Raw genomic sequence first — 20127 nt, 5'->3', positions numbered from 1 at the left:
CTGACGCGAGAGCTGACGCTCTCAAATCGGCCTATATCAAAACGACAAGCACGAGAAACGACTGAGAGAGGTAAGGAGAGGCGAGGCGAGGCGATGGACACACAGCACGCCCCCTTCATTTCACGGTGGCGTCTCCCTGGCCGAATCGGGCTGTAGCTCCGAAAACAAAGGAGAAACAAAAATAGGAAGTAAAACTGCCAATACTGCCCTGTGTTCCCATGCGCTCACCCGCCCAAGTACTGACAAGGGCCAAAGTTGTTACGCATCGGCAATCGGACATTTTCTTTCATTTTCTCTAACCAGTGTATTCAAGATATTATGGCCATTGCCGAGTGAATGCTGTAGTGCTTCCCGACGAGTCGGGTTCGGATCCTCTGTCAACTTCCACGCAGGGTGATGATCATTTGGTCATCACACTCGCCAGCTGAAATCGGCGCTGCCTTTTCGCAGTAGTAAAAGAGAAGTGGCCCGTGGGGGGATCGAACCCACGACCTTCGCGTTATTAGCACGACGCTCTAACCAACTGAGCTAACGGGCCTCGGCAGATGCAGTTGCTCAGCCCTACGCTGGAATCAGGTGGCATGAAGCCATACACCATTCCTATGGTCGTCGTGTGTCTGCTTCCCTAGTCTATATTCTGCTGACGGTCACGAAACAGTAGCTATATTGCGAGCAGGACGGGAAACGGCCGCTCGGACAGCTCAAACTTGTCACGATTCGTGCGGAAAAAATTCCGTTCCGGTACCGGGAATCGAACCCGGGCCTCCTGGGTGAAAGCCAGGTATCCTAGCCACTAGACCACACCGGATGCGGCCGTTTCATTCGACCGTTCGTACGGTCGCTTGTCGCATTGTCGCTCTCTTTGCGAGCATCTTTGCACATACTGACTGGCAAGGCGCGCACCTCAAACGTCGCAGAGCAATGCTTTTGGCTTCATGCTCTGCTGGGAGAAGAGGAATAGGGAAGCTGTATGTAGCAATAACAGGAAGTAAACATTTTCCCGCTGAAGCGTTGAAACGTTGCGGATAACAAACAAGAAATAAGTTGGCGCCCTAGCAACAGCACCACCTTCAGTCACAGAAAATTAGATGCCCCGGGTGAGGATCGAACTCACGACCTTAAGATTATGAGACTTACGCGCTGCCTACTGCGCTACCGAGGCAGGCGATCGTTAGACCTTCTGGAATCTTGGTAAGTACCGAATACAAGTGGTAGAGAGTCTGCACTCCCTGGCTCATTTTTTCTGTTGCTACACGTGCATTCACGGCGCGGCAGGCAACTTGCGATGCTAGGCCGACGCCAGTATGTACAATAGCACGCAGGAGTCCAAACGAGCAGTCGTCCGCGCTGCATGATTGGTTCTTTCCACACGGAATCCCGCGGTTCATTCTCATGGCTCACGCAGTTCGAGTGCGAAAGACACGCAGCACCCCTACCGGAGAAAAAACAAAATGATGCATCGGCCGGGAATCGAACCCGGGCCGCCCGCGTGGCAGGCGAGCATTCTACCACTGAACCACCGATGCTCGGGCCAGCGGTACCTTCACGCTGCTTCCCGAGCAGATGTCTCAAGGGAAAGTGGGACTGCCGTCAAGCGCCGTAGCATTCTGTGGAGAAGATGCTGCAGACGCTGAATCCTGCACTGCACTGCTTAAAGATGCCGCCAGAACGCGGTCCTCTGCGTACTCTTGCGCCGCCGGCGCCGACTCTTGCCAAAGGATGCGAAATGTGCGCGGATACGCTGTCCGAATGCGTCTGGATGTGCTCCCCTAGCCTGCCTCGAAATGCGCCTGCCGGGTACGATCACCTTCGGCCGCTGCCGACAGGCGGGAAGCCGACTCAGCGCGGTGGCGGGGCGCTCGCTTGTGCGGTGGTGGTGTAATGGTCAGCATAGTTGCCTTCCAAGCAGTTGATCCGGGTTCGATTCCCGGCCACCGCAGCAGGCTTTTAATTTCGCGTATGAGTACTTTTGCCACGCGCTCTTAAACTATTGTTTTTTCGCCCTCTTACTCGCTGCATACCAGCCCTTAGTGTGTCTCGACTTGTCTCGACTTTGCTCAGCTGACGCGAGAGCTGACGCTCTCAAATCGGCCTATATCAAAACGACAAGCACGAGAAACGACTGAGAGAGGTAAGGAGAGGCGAGGCGAGGCGATGGACACACAGCACGCCCCCTTCATTTCACGGTGGCGTCTCCCTGGCCGAATCGGGCTGTAGCTCCGAAAACAAAGGAGAAACAAAAATAGGAAGTAAAACTGCCAATACTGCCCTGTGTTCCCATGCGCTCACCCGCCCAAGTACTGACAAGGGCCAAAGTTGTTACGCATCGGCAATCGGACATTTTCTCTAACCAGTGTATTCAAGATATTATGGCCATTGCCGAGTGAATGCTGTAGTGCTTCCCGACGAGTCGGGTTCGGATCCTCTGTCAACTTCCACGCAGGGTGATGATCATTTGGTCATCACACTCGCCAGCTGAAATCGGCGCTGCCTTTTCGCAGTAGTAAAAGAGAAGTGGCCCGTGGGGGGATCGAACCCACGACCTTCGCGTTATTAGCACGACGCTCTAACCAACTGAGCTAACGGGCCTCGGCAGATGCAGCTGCTCAGCCCTACGCTGGAATCAGGTGGCATGAAGCCATACACCATTCCTATGGTCGTCGTGTGTCTGCTTCCCTAGTCTATATTCTGCTGACGGTCACGAAACAGTAGCTATATTGCGAGCAGGACGGGAAACGGCCGCTCGGACAGCTCAAACTTGTCACGATTCGTGTGGAAAAAATTCCGTTCCGGTACCGGGAATCGAACCCGGGCCTCCTGGGTGAAAGCCAGGTATCCTAGCCACTAGACCACACCGGATGCGGCCGTTTCATTCGACCGTTCGTACGGTCGCTTGTCGCATTGTCGCTCTCTTTGCGAGCATCTTTGCACATACTGACTGGCAAGGCGCGCACCTCAAACGTCGCAGAGCAATGCTTTTGGCTTCATGCTCTGCTGGGAGAAGAGGAATAGGGAAGCTGTATGTAGCAATAACAGGAAGTAAACATTTTCCCGCTGAAGCGTTGAAACGTTGCGGATAACAAACAAGAAATAAGTTGGCGCCCTAGCAACAGCACCACCTTCAGTCACAGAAAATTAGATGCCCCGGGTGAGGATCGAACTCACGACCTTAAGATTATGAGACTTACGCGCTGCCTACTGCGCTACCGAGGCAGGCGATCGTTAGACCTTCTGGAATCTTGGTAAGTACCGAATACAAGTGGTAGAGAGTCTGCACTCCCTGGCTCATTTTTTCTGTTGCTACACGTGCATTCACGGCGCGGCAGGCAACTTGCGATGCTAGGCCGACGCCAGTATGTACAATAGCACGCAGGAGTCCAAACGAGCAGTCGTCCGCGCTGCATGATTGGTTCTTTCCACACGGAATCCCGCGGTTCATTCTCATGGCTCACGCAGTTCGAGTGCGAAAGACACGCAGCACCCCTACCGGAGAAAAAACAAAATGATGCATCGGCCGGGAATCGAACCCGGGCCGCCCGCGTGGCAGGCGAGCATTCTACCACTGAACCACCGATGCTCGGGCCAGCGGTACCTTCACGCTGCTTCCCGAGCAGATGTCTCAAGGGAAAGTGGGACTGCCGTCAAGCGCCGTAGCATTCTGTGGAGAAGATGCTGCAGACGCTGAATCCTGCACTGCACTGCTTAAAGATGCCGCCAGAACGCGGTCCTCTGCGTACTCTTGCGCCGCCGGCGCCGACTCTTGCCAAAGGATGCGAAATGTGCGCGGATACGCTGTCCGAATGCGTCTGGATGTGCTCCCCTAGCCTGCCTCGAAATGCGCCTGCCGGGTACGATCACCTTCGGCCGCTGCCGACAGGCGGGAAGCCGACTCAGCGCGGTGGCGGGGCGCTCGCTTGTGCGGTGGTGGTGTAATGGTCAGCATAGTTGCCTTACAAGCAGTTGATCCGGGTTCGATTCCCGGCCACCGCAGCAGGCTTTTAATTTCGCGTATGAGTACTTTTGCCACGCGCTCTTAAACTATTGTTTTTTCGCCCTCTTACTCGCTGCATACCAGCCCTTAGTGTGTCTCGACTTGTCTCGACTTTGCTCAGCTGACGCGAGAGCTGACGCTCTCAAATCGGCCTATATCAAAACGACAAGCACGAGAAACGACTGAGAGAGGTAAGGAGAGGCGAGGCGAGGCGATGGACACACAGCACGCCCCCTTCATTTCACGGTGGCGTCTCCCTGGCCGAATCGGGCTGTAGCTCCGAAAACAAAGGAGAAACAAAAATAGGAAGTAAAACTGCCAATACTGCCCTGTGTTCCCATGCGCTCACCCGCCCAAGTACTGACAAGGGCCAAAGTTGTTACGCATCGGCAATCGGACATTTTCTCTAACCAGTGTATTCAAGATATTATGGCCATTGCCGAGTGAATGCTGTAGTGCTTCCCGACGAGTCGGGTTCGGATCCTCTGTCAACTTCCACGCAGGGTGATGATCATTTGGTCATCACACTCGCCAGCTGAAATCGGCGCTGCCTTTTCGCAGTAGTAAAAGAGAAGTGGCCCGTGGGGGGATCGAACCCACGACCTTCGCGTTATTAGCACGACGCTCTAACCAACTGAGCTAACGGGCCTCGGCAGATGCAGCTGCTCAGCCCTACGCTGGAATCAGGTGGCATGAAGCCATACACCATTCCTATGGTCGTCGTGTGTCTGCTTCCCTAGTCTATATTCTGCTGACGGTCACGAAACAGTAGCTATATTGCGAGCAGGACGGGAAACGGCCGCTCGGACAGCTCAAACTTGTCACGATTCGTGTGGAAAAAATTCCGTTCCGGTACCGGGAATCGAACCCGGGCCTCCTGGGTGAAAGCCAGGTATCCTAGCCACTAGACCACACCGGATGCGGCCGTTTCATTCGACCGTTCGTACGGTCGCTTGTCGCATTGTCGCTCTCTTTGCGAGCATCTTTGCACATACTGACTGGCAAGGCGCGCACCTCAAACGTCGCAGAGCAATGCTTTTGGCTTCATGCTCTGCTGGGAGAAGAGGAATAGGGAAGCTGTATGTAGCAATAACAGGAAGTAAACATTTTCCCGCTGAAGCGTTGAAACGTTGCGGATAACAAACAAGAAATAAGTTGGCGCCCTAGCAACAGCACCACCTTCAGTCACAGAAAATTAGATGCCCCGGGTGAGGATCGAACTCACGACCTTAAGATTATGAGACTTACGCGCTGCCTACTGCGCTACCGAGGCAGGCGATCGTTAGACCTTCTGGAATCTTGGTAAGTACCGAATACAAGTGGTAGAGAGTCTGCACTCCCTGGCTCATTTTTTCTGTTGCTACACGTGCATTCACGGCGCGGCAGGCAACTTGCGATGCTAGGCCGACGCCAGTATGTACAATAGCACGCAGGAGTCCAAACGAGCAGTCGTCCGCGCTGCATGATTGGTTCTTTCCACACGGAATCCCGCGGTTCATTCTCATGGCTCACGCAGTTCGAGTGCGAAAGACACGCAGCACCCCTACCGGAGAAAAAACAAAATGATGCATCGGCCGGGAATCGAACCCGGGCCGCCCGCGTGGCAGGCGAGCATTCTACCACTTTTTTTTTTTTTTTTTTTTTTTTTTTTTTTTTTTTTTTTTTTTTTTTTTCGCTATCATATCTGTTGTGGTAGACGCTCGTCGCCGACGGCTGCTCTCGTGGATCGTATCGTGAAAACCAAAAAAGAAATGAAAATTCTTCCACAAACTCTAATCTTCCATCCATCAATGTAATTCACAATAAAAGATAATGTGCCTCTTCAAACAATGTAAATGGCAAAATAAAAGATCCATCCTAAAAGATGCCACAGACGACGAGTAACTAAAAGTCTTAGGAGAGTTCTTTCTTATACAAAAAACACACAAATAATTTCCATGTCCATTCTCCGAGAAAAGGTTGCGCGTGGAGGAGACAAACTAAAAACTCACTCCTAAGATCATAAGAAGAAGGTAGTACAGGGGAATTAAAATAATATTGTCACTTCCATGTGGAAAACGAAATGCACCACTGCCAAAATTCAAATAAAATAAATAAAAGATAATCTTCTTCGTTAGCGCATAATTGTCTCACAGACCCATCAAAACCATCTGGTCAAATCCAAACAAAAGTGATTGAAAAAAAACGAAAAAGAAGAGACAGCCTCTTCAGTCTTAAATGGAGTTTGCAATGTATCAATTATTGAACATCTTCGCGTAACCATGTTTTAACGCCGCACACAGAAAATTGGCAAAAAGTTCGTTATAATGTTTCAGCCGCTGTACATGGGAATGTGCATCCCACAAGTATGCTAAATATGTATATACGTCCTGGACTTGGCAATCCAGAATGGCGAAGACTGTGTGACCCAAGAGCCACACCATGGTATTGTGCTTCGCGCGAGGGAAGGGCTTAAACCCTGGCGCAAGAACATCATTGAGAGTCACGTGCGAGGGTGTCGTCCTGTTGATCAGAGCCACCATGACCCTACACAGTTCCCAGATGGCCGACACAAGGCGACATTGAAAGCGATGCTCCCGTGTGTCTGGAACGCCGCAAGCACCACAGTTGGCAGACGGCAGCAGGCGGATGTCCGAGAGACGTTGGTTAGTGGCCACCGTATTGTTAACCAGTTTATACCACTGGGACCGAACGCCGGAGGGCAACACGGAGTGATGAATATTCAGCCACACTTGCCGCCAGTCGGTCGCGGGGAAACGAAGAGCGAGCTTGTGAGGGGGTGGCCTTCCCACCATTGCCGCATACAGTCGGCGAACATTCCTGTTCCTGTCCAGCGCCGTTTCCAGTACGTAGCTCCGCTGCAGGTAGTAAGCTCTGACGTAGCCGAGTTGATACGGGATGCCTACCACGGACACCGGTGCGCTCTCGGAGGGCGGCCGGTAAGCGACGAGCATGGCCGCCGCCGTTCCATCCGGGCTGTTAGCTTGCAAGGTGGCCATGCGGTGCACCAGCAGCGCCGAACACTTCCGGGAAAAATCGACCAGGCCGAGTCCCCCGAAGGTGGTGTCGAGGACGCACGTTGCCGCCCGAACCTTGAAGATTTCGTGGCGCCACAGGAGCCAGTACGCGGCCTGCGAAAATGATCGGGCAAGGGGTCGCGGAACGTCCAGGAGTTGTGCCACGTACCAGGCCTTGGAATACACGGCGCTGTTAATTAGGTCGACCTTCTGGAGGAGGGTGAGGCGTCGGCTGACGTAAGTCTTACAAAGGCCTTTGACATGATTGAGCAGCCGGCGCCAGGTGCGCGCCCGCATCTGTTGGGGATTAGCAGTAACGTCAAGGCCCAAGATAATGTGATGACGGGCTACGCGAAACCAAGTCTGATCGGGATCCACTTCACAATTTCCTAAAGGAATCATTACGGTCTTCCTTGGATTTATCAAGGCACCCGACGCACGTTCATACCTCCGCAGTAAGGGCCGGATGTGATGAAAATCGTCGTCGTCGCCGATAAAAACACCTACGTCATCAGCATAAGCGAGACATTTCACAGTGGCAAGATGAATATCCACGCCGCCTATCGTGCGGTCGAGCGCACGCAGCAGTGGGTCCAAAGCAATGACAAAAAGGTACATAGATAAGGGACAGCCCTGTCGCACCGACCTACGAAGAACTATAGGTGGTGTTCTCCATCCATTAATTGTCACCACCGAGCTGGCTCCTGTCAGGAAATGGCGAATCACGCAAATGAAGCGGGGGCCAAAGCCCATTCTGTCCATAACATGCATCAAATAATCGTGGCTCATCCTGTCAAACGCGTTGGCAAAGTCCAGAGAAAGAACAGCGGCTGAAAGCCGATGGACGGCCGAGTAAGCAATGATGTCGCGATAGGTAGACGCTGCATTGAAAATGGTCCGCCTCTTAACGCCGCAGGATTGAAACGGGCAGATGACTTTATCCATGACTGCCTGTAACTTCGCTGCAACACATCTGGCCGCCAACTTGTAATCAGCATTCAGCAGCGTAATGGGCCGCAGATCGGTGACACGACACGGACCCCGTTTTTTGGGGATAAGAACAATGTGCCCTTCGAGAAACTGACTCGGGATGACGAAGCCGCGAAGCACTTCGTTCACCAGTACCGTAAACTTGTCCCCTACAATATCCCAGAAAGTAATATAAAATTCTGTAGGAAGACCGTCGGGCCCAGGCGACTTGCCCGTTGCACTGGCTTTCAAGATCTGTAACACGTCCTGATTAGACACCTCTGCAACCAGCTCTTCACGGTCAGGTTCGGACATGCAGTCGACTAAGTCATGTAATAAAAGTCGCATGGCCTCCCCGTCCACGGTAGTGTCGTGAAAGAGCGAAGTATAATAGTCGGAGATATGACGTACAATTTGGCGCCGCTGCGATAAGACAATCCCCGCATCAGTTTCTAGCGCATCAATATACTTTTTGCGAGCCTGTGTCTTCTCCCGGGCAAGATGATAGAGCGACGGCTCCTCGTCATCGATGTGGCATAACGGACGGCTCCGAATCGTTAAACCCCTCGACCTTTCCCGGTGCAGCCTCAGAATCTGGGTTTTAATTTTGCTCAAGCGGAGTCGAATATTTGCGTCCGGGCCAACAGGTGCATGGATAGCATCCTGTAAGCACTGCTGATAAAATGCTAACGTACGCCTGTGCCAGTAACTCGTTTCACGACTATATAATTGCGCCGCCTTCCGCAAAATTGGTTTGGCATGCGCCACCCACCACTCGATGCAGGACCCGTAAGTATGGAACTTTGTTAAACACTGCTGCCATGCGACACGTATCTCCGCACGGAGCCCTTCGGCACCCAGATGGCCGGTATTGAATTTCCAATATGCCGGAAGAGATTTCGTGCGACAGCACTGCAACCGCAAAACGCACACGTAGCCACAGTGATCACTCACTGCGACAGGCAGAACTTCGACCTCACATAAAGCGTCTGTTAGCTCCCGTGAAACGTAGATCCTGTCAATTCGACTGGCCCCCCTAGTAGAAAAGTGCGTATACTGCGTCATAATGGGATGGTAGTGACGCCACGTATCACGCAAGTCCACTGCAGTTAAAAGGGTAGTCAGTTCAGCACATTTTGTGGGGGTTGGGTATTGGTCAGCAGAGGCAACAACACAGTTAAAATCGCCACCCAATATGATGGGGCGAGCCGGAGCCAAAAAGGGGCATATGTCCGTGGTAAAAAAACGAGCGCGTGTGCGTTTTTGATCAGTCCCCGAGGGCACATAGACGTTGACAAATTGGACTCCCTCAATCACACACGCTAAGACACGACCATTTGGGAGAAGTTGGATGTCCGTAGGCTCTAAAGACGACTTATATAAAATCGCAGTGCCACAATTATTATCACTATTCAGATTGTAAACAACATCATAACCTGGGATATTGCTAAAAACGTCACTAGATACCTCTTGAAGAAGGGCAATACTAAAATTTCCATGAAATAAAACGTCTGTAAAAGCTGCTATCTTGTGCGCCGCTGAGATACCGGCAACGTTTAATGTCAAAACAGAAAACATATCCGTGGGGTGTGATTGCATTGACATTTTAAGCAGTTGGACAATACAGAGCAAGAGAAAAAACACCAACGAAGTGATAAAATGCCGGACTTACACGTAAACGAACAGCAGCTGGCATAAAAATGGAAATTTCAGTAGGTCTTAAAACACTGTAGTGGTTAGTAGCAATTCTACAAAAACATGGCACGACAATACACTGGACGCAGTACAAGATACAGTAGTTTCCATGTCAAGTGCAATGTAGGTGGTCTCATGACAACGATGTAGGTCTGCGCACACGTCTACTGGCCCCCCTCGTCCTCCTGCTGTTGCCACCACGGGCTGTGACTATCAGGTGGCGGGGGTGGTCGTGCGTCGCCCGACGACTGGGCGGCTTCCGCCTGGCCGCCGCGCGATGTCACGGCCGGCTGTGACGGCACCGAATATTTGCGCGGGCGCTGTGGTAACTGCTCACTGCCCTGTTCTAATTTGCGCTTAGCAGCAGCAATGTCCTGTTCCTTCCCGGCACTGAGAAATTGTTTCAAGTGAGCAGTTTGTGCTCGAATCTTCTCTGTCCTGGCGGGGCTGCTATTACGGGAGGAACCCTGTGACATTGGCTCACTTTCACTGCCACTCTCCGTGGCTGGCGGATTCGCGAGGGCGGCCGGGTTCGGATCCCTGACCTGTTTACCCTTGCCCCGCTGGCGGCGTTGCTTTTTACTTTCCGCTGAAGGCGTTACAGTTTCGGCAGAAGTTGGCACCGGGAGGGGCGGCGGGGGTAAAGAAGCGTCTGTTGCCTCCACCGATTCCGATTGAACGGGATCAGTATGAACAGGGCGTATGTCCCGTTCGTCATCAACCCGGTCGGTCGGGGCAGGCGGGTCCTGGACAACCTCCATTTCTTCCTGCCCGACAGTCGTGTTATTGTTTTCCGCGACGGACCTGTCTTCGACAGAAGCAACGGCCGACGGTCGCACGGTCGGTCGGTCGGTCGGACCGGTAAAGGATGTTCCTGCTACAATCTCACTCATAAGGGGCACAAATTTATCGCTACCACCCACAACATCTTGGCGCGGTAACTGAACAGGCCGCCGTCGAGGGCAGTCACCCCTTAAATGTTCCGTGGAATGACATACGGCACATGTCGGCGGTTGCCCGATATATGAGATCTGTGCACGAACCCCACCGATTACAAAGTAGGAAGGAATATGTTGTTTCAGGTCCATCCGGACACTACGGACACCACTAGCAACTTTATAACGGTATGCACTAGACCATTTCTCCATCGTAATGTTCAGAACGTCACCAAACCGCGACAAGGCACGAGATAAAACTTGATCAGGGCATTCAGGTGGTACATTAAAAACACGGACAGTTCGAATTCCAAACCCTGATGCCACAATTTGCACATTACTAATACTGCCGTCTGCATGTTTAAAACGGCGACTGCCACCAAATTTAGCAACAAATTTTTCACACAAGTCCCCAGACGTAAATTTCAAGAACAAGCAATACTGAACAAAGTCCAATTGAAAGGTGTCTACGATTTCTTCCGGTATCTTTAAGTCTTCGAATAACCATTCGTGTATTTCAAATGCGGTAGGGCGGACAGCACTTCTATCAAAGACACACTGAACGGTGTTAGCTCTCGAAAATGTCGACATTTTGTTACTTACAAACCTTGAAAGCAGCAATCACGAAGAACGAAGCGCCAAAGTCCCGGCGACGTAAACAAAGCCGCAACCGTCCCGCTGCCCCGCGCGATGCGCACGGATACGCTGTCCGAATGCGTCTGGATGTGCTCCCCTAGCCTGCCTCGAAATGCGCCTGCCGGGTACGATCACCTTCGGCCGCTGCCGACAGGCGGGAAGCCGACTCAGCGCGGTGGCGGGGCGCTCGCTTGTGCGGTGGTGGTGTAATGGTCAGCATAGTTGCCTTCCAAGCAGTTGATCCGGGTTCGATTCCCGGCCACCGCAGCAGGCTTTTAATTTCGCGTATGAGTACTTTTGCCACGCGCTCTTAAACTATTGTTTTTTCGCCCTCTTACTCGCTGCATACCAGCCCTTAGTGTGTCTCGACTTGTCTCGACTTTGCTCAGCTGACGCGAGAGCTGACGCTCTCAAATCGGCCTATATCAAAACGACAAGCACGAGAAACGACTGAGAGAGGTAAGGAGAGGCGAGGCGAGGCGATGGACACACAGCACGCCCCCTTCATTTCACGGTGGCGTCTCCCTGGCCGAATCGGGCTGTAGCTCCGAAAACAAAGGAGAAACAAAAATAGGAAGTAAAACTGCCAATACTGCCCTGTGTTCCCATGCGCTCACCCGCCCAAGTACTGACAAGGGCCAAAGTTGTTACGCATCGGCAATCGGACATTTTCTTTCATTTTCTCTAACCAGTGTATTCAAGATATTATGGCCATTGCCGAGTGAATGCTGTAGTGCTTCCCGACGAGTCGGGTTCGGATCCTCTGTCAACTTCCACGCAGGGTGATGATCATTTGGTCATCACACTCGCCAGCTGAAATCGGCGCTGCCTTTTCGCAGTAGTAAAAGAGAAGTGGCCCGTGGGGGGATCGAACCCACGACCTTCGCGTTATTAGCACGACGCTCTAACCAACTGAGCTAACGGGCCTCGGCAGATGCAGTTGCTCAGCCCTACGCTGGAATCAGGTGGCATGAAGCCATACACCATTCCTATGGTCGTCGTGTGTCTGCTTCCCTAGTCTATATTCTGCTGACGGTCACGAAACAGTAGCTATATTGCGAGCAGGACGGGAAACGGCCGCTCGGACAGCTCAAACTTGTCACGATTCGTGTGGAAAAAATTCCGTTCCGGTACCGGGAATCGAACCCGGGCCTCCTGGGTGAAAGCCAGGTATCCTAGCCACTAGACCACACCGGATGCGGCCGTTTCATTCGACCGTTCGTACGGTCGCTTGTCGCATTGTCGCTCTCTTTGCGAGCATCTTTGCACATACTGACTGGCAAGGCGCGCACCTCAAACGTCGCAGAGCAATGCTTTTGGCTTCATGCTCTGCTGGGAGAAGAGGAATAGGGAAGCTGTATGTAGCAATAACAGGAAGTAAACATTTTCCCGCTGAAGCGTTGAAACGTTGCGGATAACAAACAAGAAATAAGTTGGCGCCCTAGCAACAGCACCACCTTCAGTCACAGAAAATTAGATGCCCCGGGTGAGGATCGAACTCACGACCTTAAGATTATGAGACTTACGCGCTGCCTACTGCGCTACCGAGGCAGGCGATCGTTAGACCTTCTGGAATCTTGGTAAGTACCGAATACAAGTGGTAGAGAGTCTGCACTCCCTGGCTCATTTTTTCTGTTGCTACACGTGCATTCACGGCGCGGCAGGCAACTTGCGATGCTAGGCCGACGCCAGTATGTACAATAGCACGCAGGAGTCCAAACGAGCAGTCGTCCGCGCTGCATGATTGGTTCTTTCCACACGGAATCCCGCGGTTCATTCTCATGGCTCACGCAGTTCGAGTGCGAAAGACACGCAGCACCCCTACCGGAGAAAAAACAAAATGATGCATCGGCCGGGAATCGAACCCGGGCCGCCCGCGTGGCAGGCGAGCATTCTACCACTGAACCACCGATGCTCGGGCCAGCGGTACCTTCACGCTGCTTCCCGAGCAGATGTCTCAAGGGAAAGTGGGACTGCCGTCAAGCGCCGTAGCATTCTGTGGAGAAGATGCTGCAGACGCTGAATCCTGCACTGCACTGCTTAAAGATGCCGCCAGAACGCGGTCCTCTGCGTACTCTTGCGCCGCCGGCGCCGACTCTTGCCAAAGGATGCGAAATGTGCGCGGATACGCTGTCCGAATGCGTCTGGATGTGCTCCCCTAGCCTGCCTCGAAATGCGCCTGCCGGGTACGATCACCTTCGGCCGCTGCCGACAGGCGGGAAGCCGACTCAGCGCGGTGGCGGGGCGCTCGCTTGTGCGGTGGTGGTGTAATGGTCAGCATAGTTGCCTTCCAAGCAGTTGATCCGGGTTCGATTCCCGGCCACCGCAGCAGGCTTTTAATTTCGCGTATGAGTACTTTTGCCACGCGCTCTTAAACTATTGTTTTTTCGCCCTCTTACTCGCTGCATACCAGCCCTTAGTGTGTCTCGACTTGTCTCGACTTTGCTCAGCTGACGCGAGAGCTGACGCTCTCAAATCGGCCTATATCAAAACGACAAGCACGAGAAACGACTGAGAGAGGTAAGGAGAGGCGAGGCGAGGCGATGGACACACAGCACGCCCCCTTCATTTCACGGTGGCGTCTCCCTGGCCGAATCGGGCTGTAGCTCCGAAAACAAAGGAGAAACAAAAATAGGAAGTAAAACTGCCAATACTGCCCTGTGTTCCCATGCGCTCACCCGCCCAAGTACTGACAAGGGCCAAAGTTGTTACGCATCGGCAATCGGACATTTTCTTTCATTTTCTCTAACCAGTGTATTCAAGATATTATGGCCATTGCCGAGTGAATGCTGTAGTGCTTCCCGACGAGTCGGGTTCGGATCCTCTGTCAACTTCCACGCAGGGTGATGATCATTTGGTCATCACACTCGCCAGCTGAAATCGGCGCTGCCTTTTCGCAGTAGTAAAAGAGAAGTGGCCCGTGGGGGGATCGAACCCACGACCTTCGCGTTATTAGCACGACGCTCTAACCAACTGAGCTAACGGGCCTCGGCAGATGCAGTTGCTCAGCCCTACGCTGGAATCAGGTGGCATGAAGCCATACACCATTCCTATGGTCGTCGTGTGTCTGCTTCCCTAGTCTATATTCTGCTGACGGTCACGAAACAGTAGCTATATTGCGAGCAGGACGGGAAACGGCCGCTCGGACAGCTCAAACTTGTCACGATTCGTGCGGAAAAAATTCCGTTCCGGTACCGGGAATCGAACCCGGGCCTCCTGGGTGAAAGCCAGGTATCCTAGCCACTAGACCACACCGGATGCGGCCGTTTCATTCGACCGTTCGTACGGTCGCTTGTCGCATTGTCGCTCTCTTTGCGAGCATCTTTGCACATACTGACTGGCAAGGCGCGCACCTCAAACGTCGCAGAGCAATGCTTTTGGCTTCATGCTCTGCTGGGAGAAGAGGAATAGGGAAGCTGTATGTAGCAATAACAGGAAGTAAACATTTTCCCGCTGAAGCGTTGAAACGTTGCGGATAACAAACAAGAAATAAGTTGGCGCCCTAGCAACAGCACCACCTTCAGTCACAGAAAATTAGATGCCCCGGGTGAGGATCGAACTCACGACCTTAAGATTATGAGACTTACGCGCTGCCTACTGCGCTACCGAGGCAGGCGATCGTTAGACCTTCTGGAATCTTGGTAAGTACCGAATACAAGTGGTAGAGAGTCTGCACTCCCTGGCTCATTTTTTCTGTTGCTACACGTGCATTCACGGCGCGGCAGGCAACTTGCGATGCTAGGCCGACGCCAGTATGTACAATAGCACGCAGGAGTCCAAACGAGCAGTCGTCCGCGCTGCATGATTGGTTCTTTCCACACGGAATCCCGCGGTTCATTCTCATGGCTCACGCAGTTCGAGTGCGAAAGACACGCAGCACCCCTACCGGAGAAAAAACAAAATGATGCATCGGCCGGGAATCGAACCCGGGCCGCCCGCGTGGCAGGCGAGCATTCTACCACTGAACCACCGATGCTCGGGCCAGCGGTACCTTCACGCTGCTTCCCGAGCAGATGTCTCAAGGGAAAGTGGGACTGCCGTCAAGCGCCGTAGCATTCTGTGGAGAAGATGCTGCAGACGCTGAATCCTGCACTGCACTGCTTAAAGATGCCGCCAGAACGCGGTCCTCTGCGTACTCTTGCGCCGCCGGCGCCGACTCTTGCCAAAGGATGCGAAATGTGCGCGGATACGCTGTCCGAATGCGTCTGGATGTGCTCCCCTAGCCTGCCTCGAAATGCGCCTGCCGGGTACGATCACCTTCGGCCGCTGCCGACAGGCGGGAAGCCGACTCAGCGCGGTGGCGGGGCGCTCGCTTGTGCGGTGGTGGTGTAATGGTCAGCATAGTTGCCTTCCAAGCAGTTGATCCGGGTTCGATTCCCGGCCACCGCAGCAGGCTTTTAATTTCGCGTATGAGTACTTTTGCCACGCGCTCTTAAACTATTGTTTTTTCGCCCTCTTACTCGCTGCATACCAGCCCTTAGTGTGTCTCGACTTGTCTCGACTTTGCTCAGCTGACGCGAGAGCTGACGCTCTCAAATCGGCCTATATCAAAACGACAAGCACGAGAAACGACTGAGAGAGGTAAGGAGAGGCGAGGCGAGGCGATGGACACACAGCACGCCCCCTTCATTTCAAGGTGGCGTCTCCCTGGCCGAATCGGGCTGTAGCTCCGAAAACAAAGGAGAAACAAAAATAGGAAGTAAAACTGCCAATACTGCCCTGTGTTCCCATGCGCTCACCCGCCCAAGTACTGACAAGGGCCAAAGTTGTTACGCATCGGCAATCGGACATTTTCTTTCATTTTCTCTAACCAGTGTATTCAAGATATTATGGCCATTGCCGAGTGAATGCTGTAGTGCTTCCCGACGAGTCGGGTTCGGATCCTCTGTCAACTTCCACGCAGGGTGATGATCATTTGGTCATCACACTCGCCAGCTGAAATCGGCGCTGCCTTTTCGCAGTAGTAAAAGAGAAGTGGCCCGTGGGGGGATCGAACCCACGACCTTCGCGTTATTAGCACGACGCTCTAACCAACTGAGCTAACGGGCCTCGGCAGATGCAGTTGCTCAGCCCTACGCTGGAATCAGGTGGCATGAAGCCATACACCATTCCTATGGTCGTCGTGTGTCTGCTTCCCTAGTCTATATTCTGCTGACGGTCACGAAACAGTAGCTATATTGCGAGCAGGACGGGAAACGGCCGCTCGGACAGCTCAAACTTGTCACGATTCGTGTGGAAAAAATTCCGTTCCGGTACCGGGAATCGAACCCGGGCCTCCTGGGTGAAAGCCAGGTATCCTAGCCACTAGACCACACCGGATGCGGCCGTTTCATTCGACCGTTCGTACGGTCGCTTGTCGCATTGTCGCTCTCTTTGCGAGCATCTTTGCACATACTGACTGGCAAGGCGCGCACCTCAAACGTCGCAGAGCAATGCTTTTGGCTTCATGCTCTGCTGGGAGAAGAGGAATAGGGAAGCTGTATGTAGCAATAACAGGAAGTAAACATTTTCCCGCTGAAGCGTTGAAACGTTGCGGATAACAAACAAGAAATAAGTTGGCGCCCTAGCAACAGCACCACCTTCAGTCACAGAAAATTAGATGCCCCGGGTGAGGATCGAACTCACGACCTTAAGATTATGAGACTTACGCGCTGCCTACTGCGCTACCGAGGCAGGCGATCGTTAGACCTTCTGGAATCTTGGTAAGTACCGAATACAAGTGGTAGAGAGTCTGCACTCCCTGGCTCATTTTTTCTGTTGCTACACGTGCATTCACGGCGCGGCAGGCAACTTGCGATGCTAGGCCGACGCCAGTATGTACAATAGCACGCAGGAGTCCAAACGAGCAGTCGTCCGCGCTGCATGATTGGTTCTTTCCACACGGAATCCCGCGGTTCATTCTCATGGCTCACGCAGTTCGAGTGCGAAAGACACGCAGCACCCCTACCGGAGAAAAAACAAAATGATGCATCGGCCGGGAATCGAACCCGGGCCGCCCGCGTGGCAGGCGAGCATTCTACCACTGAACCACCGATGCTCGGGCCAGCGGTACCTTCACGCTGCTTCCCGAGCAGATGTCTCAAGGGAAAGTGGGACTGCCGTCAAGCGCCGTAGCATTCTGTGGAGAAGATGCTGCAGACGCTGAATCCTGCACTGCACTGCTTAAAGATGCCGCCAGAACGCGGTCCTCTGCGTACTCTTGCGCCGCCGGCGCCGACTCTTGCCAAAGGATGCGAAATGTGCGCGGATACGCTGTCCGAATGCGTCTGGATGTGCTCCCCTAGCCTGCCTCGAAATGCGCCTGCCGGGTACGATCACCTTCGGCCGCTGCCGACAGGCGGGAAGCCGACTCAGCGCGGTGGCGGGGCGCTCGCTTGTGCGGTGGTGGTGTAATGGTCAGCATAGTTGCCTTCCAAGCAGTTGATCCGGGTTCGATTCCCGGCCACCGCAGCAGGCTTTTAATTTCGCGTATGAGTACTTTTGCCACGCGCTCTTAAACTATTGTTTTTTCGCCCTCTTACTCGCTGCATACCAGCCCTTAGTGTGTCTCGACTTGTCTCGACTTTGCTCAGCTGACGCGAGAGCTGACGCTCTCAAATCGGCCTATATCAAAACGACAAGCACGAGAAACGACTGAGAGAGGTAAGGAGAGGCGAGGCGAGGCGATGGACACACAGCACGCCCCCTTCATTTCACGGTGGCGTCTCCCTGGCCGAATCGGGCTGTAGCTCCGAAAACAAAGGAGAAACAAAAATAGGAAGTAAAACTGCCAATACTGCCCTGTGTTCCCATGCGCTCACCCGCCCAAGTACTGACAAGGGCCAAAGTTGTTACGCATCGGCAATCGGACATTTTCTTTCATTTTCTCTAACCAGTGTATTCAAGATATTATGGCCATTGCCGAGTGAATGCTGTAGTGCTTCCCGACGAGTCGGGTTCGGATCCTCTGTCAACTTCCACGCAGGGTGATGATCATTTGGTCATCACACTCGCCAGCTGAAATCGGCGCTGCCTTTTCGCAGTAGTAAAAGAGAAGTGGCCCGTGGGGGGATCGAACCCACGACCTTCGCGTTATTAGCACGACGCTCTAACCAACTGAGCTAACGGGCCTCGGCAGATGCAGTTGCTCAGCCCTACGCTGGAATCAGGTGGCATGAAGCCATACACCATTCCTATGGTCGTCGTGTGTCTGCTTCCCTAGTCTATATTCTGCTGACGGTCACGAAACAGTAGCTATATTGCGAGCAGGACGGGAAACGGCCGCTCGGACAGCTCAAACTTGTCACGATTCGTGCGGAAAAAATTCCGTTCCGGTACCGGGAATCGAACCCGGGCCTCCTGGGTGAAAGCCAGGTATCCTAGCCACTAGACCACACCGGATGCGGCCGTTTCATTCGACCGTTCGTACGGTCGCTTGTCGCATTGTCGCTCTCTTTGCGAGCATCTTTGCACATACTGACTGGCAAGGCGCGCACCTCAAACGTCGCAGAGCAATGCTTTTGGCTTCATGCTCTGCTGGGAGAAGAGGAATAGGGAAGCTGTATGTAGCAATAACAGGAAGTAAACATTTTCCCGCTGAAGCGTTGAAACGTTGCGGATAACAAACAAGAAATAAGTTGGCGCCCTAGCAACAGCACCACCTTCAGTCACAGAAAATTAGATGCCCCGGGTGAGGATCGAACTCACGACCTTAAGATTATGAGACTTACGCGCTGCCTACTGCGCTACCGAGGCAGGCGATCGTTAGACCTTCTGGAATCTTGGTAAGTACCGAATACAAGTGGTAGAGAGTCTGCACTCCCTGGCTCATTTTTTCTGTTGCTACACGTGCATTCACGGCGCGGCAGGCAACTTGCGATGCTAGGCCGACGCCAGTATGTACAATAGCACGCAGGAGTCCAAACGAGCAGTCGTCCGCGCTGCATGATTGGTTCTTTCCACACGGAATCCCGCGGTTCATTCTCATGGCTCACGCAGTTCGAGTGCGAAAGACACGCAGCACCCCTACCGGAGAAAAAACAAAATGATGCATCGGCCGGGAATCGAACCCGGGCCGCCCGCGTGGCAGGCGAGCATTCTACCACTGAACCACCGATGCTCGGGCCAGCGGTACCTTCACGCTGCTTCCCGAGCAGATGTCTCAAGGGAAAGTGGGACTGCCGTCAAGCGCCGTAGCATTCTGTGGAGAAGATGCTGCAGACGCTGAATCCTGCACTGCACTGCTTAAAGATGCCGCCAGAACGCGGTCCTCTGCGTACTCTTGCGCCGCCGGCGCCGACTCTTGCCAAAGGATGCGAAATGTGCGCGGATACGCTGTCCGAATGCGTCTGGATGTGCTCCCCTAGCCTGCCTCGAAATGCGCCTGCCGGGTACGATCACCTTCGGCCGCTGCCGACAGGCGGGAAGCCGACTCAGCGCGGTGGCGGGGCGCTCGCTTGTGCGGTGGTGGTGTAATGGTCAGCATAGTTGCCTTCCAAGCAGTTGATCCGGGTTCGATTCCCGGCCACCGCAGCAGGCTTTTAATTTCGCGTATGAGTACTTTTGCCACGCGCTCTTAAACTATTGTTTTTTCGCCCTCTTACTCGCTGCATACCAGCCCTTAGTGTGTCTCGACTTGTCTCGACTTTGCTCAGCTGACGCGAGAGCTGACGCTCTCAAATCGGCCTATATCAAAACGACAAGCACGAGAAACGACTGAGAGAGGTAAGGAGAGGCGAGGCGAGGCGATGGACACACAGCACGCCCCCTTCATTTCACGGTGGCGTCTCCCTGGCCGAATCGGGCTGTAGCTCCGAAAACAAAGGAGAAACAAAAATAGGAAGTAAAACTGCCAATACTGCCCTGTGTTCCCATGCGCTCACCCGCCCAAGTACTGACAAGGGCC

The 20127-nt window shown here is 53.3% G+C and overlaps 34 non-coding genes across 34 annotated transcripts; 7 read left to right on the top strand and 27 right to left on the bottom strand.

Moving 5' to 3' along the window:
- Window positions 1-464: 464 nt before the first annotated feature.
- Trnai-aau lies at window positions 465-538 on the bottom strand. Its single transcript has one exon. It is a non-coding gene; the product is annotated as a tRNA-Ile (tRNA).
- Window positions 539-736: 198 nt separating this feature from the next.
- Window positions 737-808, bottom strand: Trnae-uuc. The gene has a single exon. It is a non-coding gene; the product is annotated as a tRNA-Glu (tRNA).
- Window positions 809-1089: 281 nt separating this feature from the next.
- On the bottom strand, window positions 1090-1162 carry Trnam-cau. The gene has a single exon. It is a non-coding gene; the product is annotated as a tRNA-Met (tRNA).
- Window positions 1163-1455: 293 nt separating this feature from the next.
- Trnag-gcc lies at window positions 1456-1526 on the bottom strand. The gene has a single exon. It is a non-coding gene; the product is annotated as a tRNA-Gly (tRNA).
- Window positions 1527-1867: 341 nt separating this feature from the next.
- Trnag-ucc lies at window positions 1868-1939 on the top strand. Its single transcript has one exon. It is a non-coding gene; the product is annotated as a tRNA-Gly (tRNA).
- Window positions 1940-2515: 576 nt separating this feature from the next.
- Trnai-aau lies at window positions 2516-2589 on the bottom strand. Its single transcript has one exon. It is a non-coding gene; the product is annotated as a tRNA-Ile (tRNA).
- Window positions 2590-2787: 198 nt separating this feature from the next.
- On the bottom strand, window positions 2788-2859 carry Trnae-uuc. The gene has a single exon. It is a non-coding gene; the product is annotated as a tRNA-Glu (tRNA).
- Window positions 2860-3140: 281 nt separating this feature from the next.
- On the bottom strand, window positions 3141-3213 carry Trnam-cau. The gene has a single exon. It is a non-coding gene; the product is annotated as a tRNA-Met (tRNA).
- A 293-nt stretch (window positions 3214-3506) lies between these two features.
- On the bottom strand, window positions 3507-3577 carry Trnag-gcc. The gene has a single exon. It is a non-coding gene; the product is annotated as a tRNA-Gly (tRNA).
- Window positions 3578-3918: 341 nt separating this feature from the next.
- On the top strand, window positions 3919-3990 carry Trnav-uac. The gene has a single exon. It is a non-coding gene; the product is annotated as a tRNA-Val (tRNA).
- A 576-nt stretch (window positions 3991-4566) lies between these two features.
- Trnai-aau lies at window positions 4567-4640 on the bottom strand. The gene has a single exon. It is a non-coding gene; the product is annotated as a tRNA-Ile (tRNA).
- A 198-nt stretch (window positions 4641-4838) lies between these two features.
- Trnae-uuc lies at window positions 4839-4910 on the bottom strand. Its single transcript has one exon. It is a non-coding gene; the product is annotated as a tRNA-Glu (tRNA).
- A 281-nt stretch (window positions 4911-5191) lies between these two features.
- Window positions 5192-5264, bottom strand: Trnam-cau. Its single transcript has one exon. It is a non-coding gene; the product is annotated as a tRNA-Met (tRNA).
- A 6174-nt stretch (window positions 5265-11438) lies between these two features.
- Window positions 11439-11510, top strand: Trnag-ucc. The gene has a single exon. It is a non-coding gene; the product is annotated as a tRNA-Gly (tRNA).
- Window positions 11511-12096: 586 nt separating this feature from the next.
- Trnai-aau lies at window positions 12097-12170 on the bottom strand. The gene has a single exon. It is a non-coding gene; the product is annotated as a tRNA-Ile (tRNA).
- Window positions 12171-12368: 198 nt separating this feature from the next.
- Trnae-uuc lies at window positions 12369-12440 on the bottom strand. The gene has a single exon. It is a non-coding gene; the product is annotated as a tRNA-Glu (tRNA).
- Window positions 12441-12721: 281 nt separating this feature from the next.
- On the bottom strand, window positions 12722-12794 carry Trnam-cau. The gene has a single exon. It is a non-coding gene; the product is annotated as a tRNA-Met (tRNA).
- A 293-nt stretch (window positions 12795-13087) lies between these two features.
- On the bottom strand, window positions 13088-13158 carry Trnag-gcc. Its single transcript has one exon. It is a non-coding gene; the product is annotated as a tRNA-Gly (tRNA).
- A 341-nt stretch (window positions 13159-13499) lies between these two features.
- On the top strand, window positions 13500-13571 carry Trnag-ucc. Its single transcript has one exon. It is a non-coding gene; the product is annotated as a tRNA-Gly (tRNA).
- A 586-nt stretch (window positions 13572-14157) lies between these two features.
- Trnai-aau lies at window positions 14158-14231 on the bottom strand. The gene has a single exon. It is a non-coding gene; the product is annotated as a tRNA-Ile (tRNA).
- A 198-nt stretch (window positions 14232-14429) lies between these two features.
- Trnae-uuc lies at window positions 14430-14501 on the bottom strand. Its single transcript has one exon. It is a non-coding gene; the product is annotated as a tRNA-Glu (tRNA).
- A 281-nt stretch (window positions 14502-14782) lies between these two features.
- Trnam-cau lies at window positions 14783-14855 on the bottom strand. Its single transcript has one exon. It is a non-coding gene; the product is annotated as a tRNA-Met (tRNA).
- Window positions 14856-15148: 293 nt separating this feature from the next.
- On the bottom strand, window positions 15149-15219 carry Trnag-gcc. The gene has a single exon. It is a non-coding gene; the product is annotated as a tRNA-Gly (tRNA).
- A 341-nt stretch (window positions 15220-15560) lies between these two features.
- Window positions 15561-15632, top strand: Trnag-ucc. Its single transcript has one exon. It is a non-coding gene; the product is annotated as a tRNA-Gly (tRNA).
- A 586-nt stretch (window positions 15633-16218) lies between these two features.
- Trnai-aau lies at window positions 16219-16292 on the bottom strand. The gene has a single exon. It is a non-coding gene; the product is annotated as a tRNA-Ile (tRNA).
- Window positions 16293-16490: 198 nt separating this feature from the next.
- Window positions 16491-16562, bottom strand: Trnae-uuc. Its single transcript has one exon. It is a non-coding gene; the product is annotated as a tRNA-Glu (tRNA).
- Window positions 16563-16843: 281 nt separating this feature from the next.
- On the bottom strand, window positions 16844-16916 carry Trnam-cau. The gene has a single exon. It is a non-coding gene; the product is annotated as a tRNA-Met (tRNA).
- A 293-nt stretch (window positions 16917-17209) lies between these two features.
- Window positions 17210-17280, bottom strand: Trnag-gcc. The gene has a single exon. It is a non-coding gene; the product is annotated as a tRNA-Gly (tRNA).
- Window positions 17281-17621: 341 nt separating this feature from the next.
- Window positions 17622-17693, top strand: Trnag-ucc. The gene has a single exon. It is a non-coding gene; the product is annotated as a tRNA-Gly (tRNA).
- A 586-nt stretch (window positions 17694-18279) lies between these two features.
- Window positions 18280-18353, bottom strand: Trnai-aau. The gene has a single exon. It is a non-coding gene; the product is annotated as a tRNA-Ile (tRNA).
- A 198-nt stretch (window positions 18354-18551) lies between these two features.
- Window positions 18552-18623, bottom strand: Trnae-uuc. The gene has a single exon. It is a non-coding gene; the product is annotated as a tRNA-Glu (tRNA).
- Window positions 18624-18904: 281 nt separating this feature from the next.
- Trnam-cau lies at window positions 18905-18977 on the bottom strand. The gene has a single exon. It is a non-coding gene; the product is annotated as a tRNA-Met (tRNA).
- A 293-nt stretch (window positions 18978-19270) lies between these two features.
- On the bottom strand, window positions 19271-19341 carry Trnag-gcc. The gene has a single exon. It is a non-coding gene; the product is annotated as a tRNA-Gly (tRNA).
- Window positions 19342-19682: 341 nt separating this feature from the next.
- Trnag-ucc lies at window positions 19683-19754 on the top strand. The gene has a single exon. It is a non-coding gene; the product is annotated as a tRNA-Gly (tRNA).
- Window positions 19755-20127: the final 373 nt, after the last annotated feature.

The sequence above is a fragment of the Schistocerca americana genome, unplaced genomic scaffold, assembly GCF_021461395.2.
Source record: "Schistocerca americana isolate TAMUIC-IGC-003095 unplaced genomic scaffold, iqSchAmer2.1 HiC_scaffold_241, whole genome shotgun sequence".
NCBI classification, from domain to species: domain Eukaryota; kingdom Metazoa; phylum Arthropoda; class Insecta; order Orthoptera; family Acrididae; genus Schistocerca; species Schistocerca americana.
This window is presented reverse-complemented; position numbering and strand designations above follow the sequence as displayed.